Source organism: Propithecus coquereli, unplaced genomic scaffold, assembly GCF_000956105.1.
Source record: "Propithecus coquereli isolate 6110/MARCELLA unplaced genomic scaffold, Pcoq_1.0 Scaffold260, whole genome shotgun sequence".
NCBI classification, from domain to species: domain Eukaryota; kingdom Metazoa; phylum Chordata; class Mammalia; order Primates; family Indriidae; genus Propithecus; species Propithecus coquereli.
In genome coordinates, this window is record NW_012148175.1 from 1,308,424 (window position 1) to 1,314,552 (window position 6,129).

The following is a 6,129-nucleotide window of genomic DNA, read 5'->3' on the forward strand; positions in this document are numbered from 1 at the left end:
ATGCTTCATTGATCTTCATTTATCTTTTTCCATTTAAATTGTTTCTAGTTTTTTCCTACAATCAAAAATACTTCCAAGTAACATTAACAAGGTGGTGAAACAGGAAGCCCTGGCCTCTCCTCTCCCAACCCCGACCAGGGCCACACTGATTCAACAGCAATACACAGATAAATTTTCTCCGAAAAATCCACAGACTATTTGAGAAGCTCTTACAGCACAAAACAGTGCAAAATCAGTTGCATTGAAATTGTCAGAAAAAATGGCTACACCATAATCCCCACTGTGGCACAGTACCATACACACGATTGGGAGGAAACTCCGCCTTCCAACTGTCCCTGGGAAAGAAAAGAGATGGACGGCGCATCCAGTGTCTCAACTTTTCTGAGTCCAACCTGAGGGACTGGCTTTTATCTCCCCTGTCACAAAACATTGACAAAACCTAGCATAGGCTAACCACCTGAGGCCTACAGGGAACACGGTGTTAGTTTGAACAAGCACATGAACATTTACCACAGCTTTTCCCTCTGGCTAAAAACAGGTCAAGTAGATGAAAAACCCCAGCTCCCAGCTTCTCCCTGGGGAGGGAAAGAGTTGGACCATGTTTCTAATGTTTCAAATTTTCTGGCAGATTGCCCAAGAAACTAGCCACTGTCTCAAAGTGCTGACAGGATCTGATATATTCTAGATTCCCGGGGGCTACTGAGAACAAAGAAGGAGGTATGAACTAGCACGCAAACACTAGCCATGGACCCTGCCTCCAGCCCATCACAAAGCCAGAAGGAAAAAAAATCTCCAAATACCAGCTTCTCTCTGGGTAAAAAAAAAGAGTTGAACTCTGAATCCAATATCCCAACTTCTCTAGGTGCTACCCTGAGGATTAGCTTCAGTCTCATCTGTCTTGGAGCACTAACAGGACTTGAATTACTCTAGACATCAGGGAACCACTAAGAAGAAATATGATGGTAACATGAAGGTTTGAGAGGCCCACAGAAGCTCTTGCTGGCTTGATTGGTTAAGTTCTCATGTAAGAGGCCAATCTGTGAAAACTTAGAAAATAGCTTCTTTTTCTAATACATACGTATCAACATAAACAGGCAAGGAAAAGGAAGAAACAGGAAAACATGATCCAAATACACTAACAAGATAAATCTCCAGAAATTAAGCCTAATGGAACAGATATATGTATTATCATACTGAGAATTCAAAATATCATCCATAAATATACTCAAGAGCTCAAGAGAACAATGGATAAGGAAAGGAAGAATTTCAACAAAGAGATTGAAAATTTCAAAGAGAAATATTTTAGCTCAGGGGCCCCCAACCTATGGTGAGTTGTAAAATTATTTCATTATATATTCCAATGTAATAATAATAGAAATAAAGTGCACAATAAATGTAATGCACTTGAATCATCCTAAAACCATTTTCCCTGCCCAGGTCCATGGAAAAATTGTCTTCCATGAAAATGGTCCCTGGTGCTAAAACGGTTGGGGACCATTGTTTTAGCTGAAGAATATTATAAATGAGCTGAAAAGTTCAAGGAAGGGATTCAACAGAAGATTAGAGCAAGCAAAAGAAAGAATCAATGAACTTAAAGATAAGTTATGTGAAAGTATACTGTCAGAGAAGAAAAAAGAAAAAAGAAAAAAGAATAAAAATAAGTGAAAAAATTTTGAGGGATTTATGAAATTTCATCAAGTTGGCCAATATATGTATTACGGAAGTCTAAAAAGGAGAAAAAATTAAAAGGTCTGGAAAGGTTATTCAAAGGAATAATGACTGAAAATTTACCAAATATAGGCAAAGAAATTCATATTCAGATACAGTAAAACAAAAGGACCTCATATAAGATGAATGTAAAGAAATCCACACTGAGATACATTATGATGACTTCTTTTGAAAAAAGGTCTATTTATGTCCTTTGCCCACTTTTTATTGCTGTTATTTGGGGTTTTGTTGAGTTGTTTGAGTTGCTTGTGGATTCTAGATAGTAGGCCCCTGCTGGATGCATAGCCTGTAGATATTTTCTCCTGTTCTGCAGATTGTTCAATCTGTTGATTATTTCTTTTGCAGTGGGAAAGAGACGGTTTGTCTTATTTTTATGTATATGTTTTTGTTCCTTGTGCTTTTGAGGTCTTTGTGATAATTCTTTGAGTAGACCAACGTCCAGAAGAGTTTTCTCTAGATTTTTTTCTGGTATTTTTACTAGCTTCAGGTGTTACTTTTAAGTTGTTAATTCATATTGAGTTGATTTTTATATATGATAAGAGATATGAGAGAGAGGGATAGTTTCATTCTTCTGCATATGGCAATTCAATTATAGAATATTTGATTGGCTCCAAAAATATTGGGATTATTGATTGGATTTACATTAAATTTATAGAATAATATGGGGGAAACTGACATATTGATGAAATTTTATCTTCTCTTTTATGAATATGTTCTAATCTTCCATTCAGGTCTATTTTAAAGTTACTCATAACTTTTTTCTTCAATAATATTTAAAGTGACTTTATAAAGATCCTAGGCATATTTATTAAATGCACTCAGTATAGGTTTTAATGCTATTTGAAGTGCCATTATTTGGTGTATTGTATTTTCCAATTGGTCATTCCTGGTATATAAAAATGGCTTTAATTTTTATACACTGACAAACAAATATACACTTATAATGAATTATCTAATTCATTCTCACAGTTTATGGAATTACTTGGATTTCAAATGCAAATAATTATATTGTTTGCAAATAAGAGACAAAATGTATTTTTTTATAATTTATGTGCCTATTTATGTTTTTAATTGATGTTACAGCTAGAACTTCTAGGAAAATGTTACATAAATAGGGATTATGATAGTTACTTATTGGGAAATAGGGTAAGAGGTTTGTGTTTAACTAAAATATTTCTAAAGTATCAACCTACACTGTTTTCTGTGGGATTTTGACATGTACCTTTACTGGGTTAAATAAGTTATTGTCAATTTTTAATTTTCTAAGTGGATTTTTATCATTAATAATACATTTTATTGGGCAATTTTTCTGCATTTTTTAGGATGACTATATGGACTTTATCCTTATTTTGTTAGTGTATCAAAATATATTGATAGATTTTTTTTTAAATGTTGGAACTTTTCTGAAGTTCTATGATAATATATACTTGATCATTAGGTAGTATCTTTTTAATACATGGCCAAATTTAATTTGCCAACGTTTTCTTTAGAATTTTTGATCTGTGTTCATAAGCAAAATTGTTTTAGAAGTTTCTATTCTTCTTTCTTGTTTGAAAAGTTGTACTAGCTTCACAAAATAAATTTGATAGCTATTCCTTTTTTTTTCTTTGAAATATTTTGTGTAAAATGAGGATTATTTCTATGTTGAAAGTTTAGAAATCGTTTCATGTTACAGATATCTCTAATGCTACAAACAACATTTCCTCAGCTCACTGGAGCTGAACCTAGGTTTGACAATATTCAAGTTCGTGCTCTCTATTTTTTCCTGTCCCCAAAGCTATGAAAGTTCTCTTATCCCATCCCATGTATAGGCATAGACAAGAGCCTGGAGGACTTATCCTTCAACCAGTGGAATAGGAAGTAGAGGGTTAAATGTCTTAACCTCCTAATCCAGAGAATATTCAGAGATATATTCTGCCAGATGACTTAGAATATACCCAGTCAAGTTTAGTTCCACTTGTCCATAGGAGTAACAGAGTTTAATAACACATCTTTCATTGTCTTTCCCTACTTTTCTCTCTCACTCTCCTATTTCACTTCTGCTCCCAGGGATTACATGCCAAATAAACTACCTCATATAAATCCTTGTCCAAGGCTTTCCTTTTAGAACCTGTGAAATAGTATATGCAATTGTGGAAAAGGCCTTAGAAGGTAATGCACAGGATGAAATTTAGAAATAGATTACTCACAGGAACCCCATTACTGGCAATAAGTGGGTTCTATTAACTGTGGGCATGCTGTAGAATAACAATTATTAATATGTCTCACCATTGTGGATTAGGAGACTCTGAAGAATAAGGAAAAATTAACTTGTGTGAAGCTCTCTAGCATGTGAAGGGAATGAGAAGGTGGTAATTATAAAGATTGTCAGTTGTTTAGATTTGCTAATGGCTGTGAAAACCTTTTTAAAAAGAACTGACAGGTTCATAACCAATTCTTCATTATGTGCATTCTGTGAAAATGTGAAGGACTCCAAGACAGTTTTAAAAGAAATCCTTGTCTCCTGCAGCTGCAGTGAAGACCATGTTGATAATCAGGCCAAGAATTTAATTCAAAAAGTGGCAAAATTGCGAAGGAGACTGAATGTATAGCCTTGATAGGATTCCTATTTTTTAAAGTCGTGTCTTGACAGGGAAGAATGTAAACCTTGTGAACAGAGATAGGAACATTTGAGTGACTATTCCTGAGAACAGATTTTGCTGAATAATATTTAATTTACTAGCAGAAGTAACCCTCTCACTCTTCCTAGAGGAGACCTGTCTTTTCCTGAATACCATGCAAAAATTTCACATATGGTGATTTCTTTAGAAGATGATGTCTTTTCTCCCAAAATCTCCCCTCTTAACTTCCTTCATTGCATCTATATAATAACTAATGTTAGATTTCTGCCTAACCTGAATGGGGCACACATGAAAAAGACAGGCAACACTTGAGTAATAAGTATTAGCAGAAACAGTGAAACTTGAGTAAGTTTGTATTTTTAGAGTATTGAATGAAGTATGTGAGTAAAATATGAGCCTAGATAGGAAAGAATTATTAACATGAGATGAATCTCATGTTGAGCCTCAGAATTTAATATCCTGCCAAATAAATCTGGGGCCTAATCCTAAACCTCTGCTGGGATGGCTCTTTAAAGCTTGAACATGATAACAATGTATAGTAATTAGGTGGAGATGTTGGATTATATTTAAAGAGTATTGAAGAATGGGTCAGAAGATGCAGAAATTTAAACATATTTATTATGAGTGACAAGACAATTTACCACCTGATTGAGTCCTGAGAAGAGACCAGAAAACCTTGCCTTCACTAAGGGCAATATTTATAGATATACCATCACCCTTGAGAAGCTCCAGAGTGGCCATTCTCAAAGTCCAGGGTTCACAAAAGAGATTTTGTAGAAATGGAATCCTTGGATCAACGGAGCTTATAAAATTCTTTCTGGCCTCTTTGAGGAAGTGTCAGAAATTAACAATCAAAAGCAAGATATAATTAATCACCATTATAGAAGCAACAATAGATTGATTACTGTTGGCATTTGACCTACCAGAATCCATAGAGTTGAACATAGACCATCATGTTCTTAGGGCGAGATTAGATGTGCAATCAACAAAGATATATTTTGACTTGCATGACCAGAAAAATAAAATCAGTAGCTGGTGGACAATAGGCTCATGTTGTTACCACAGTGAAAAGTGGTCAACCCTTGACCAGATCTGAGATAGTGAGTTTCAGAACCTATAGATTTATAAGTTGCCTAAGATCTCTTTAAAAATGTCTTACACTATCACCAAAAATATATAAAATAAAACTTCTTTAGTACTACTCCATGGCATACATATACCACATTTTATTAATCCACTCATGTATTGATGGGCAAAGAGCTGGAGCCCATTCTACTAAGTGAAGTATCACGAGAATGGGAAAACAAGCACCACATGTACTTACCACCAAATTGGTATTAATTGATCAACATTTATGTGCACACATAATAATAATATTCACTGGGTGTCGGGCAGTTGTGGGGGGGAGGAGGGGATAGGTATATTCATACCTAATGGGTGCGGTGTGCACCATCCTGGGGATGGACACGCTTGTAGCTCTGACTCGGGTGGGACAAAGGCAATATATGTAACCTAAACATTTGTAACCCTGTAATATTCTGAAATAAAAAAAAATTTAAAATAATTCTTTGAATTCTTCCCCAAAGGTGCTTGCAGTCATTTATGAAAATAACAAAATCAGGGAAAAGGAATATTGAGATATTTTTCTAGAATCAGTGTCTAAATTGTCATTTATATCATGGGATGTAAAGTGGCATTATGACTAGCTTCTAAGAGTGGTGGATTACAGAATACAGGATATAAATGAAGTCCTAACTCAAATCCATATTACAATAGGTCA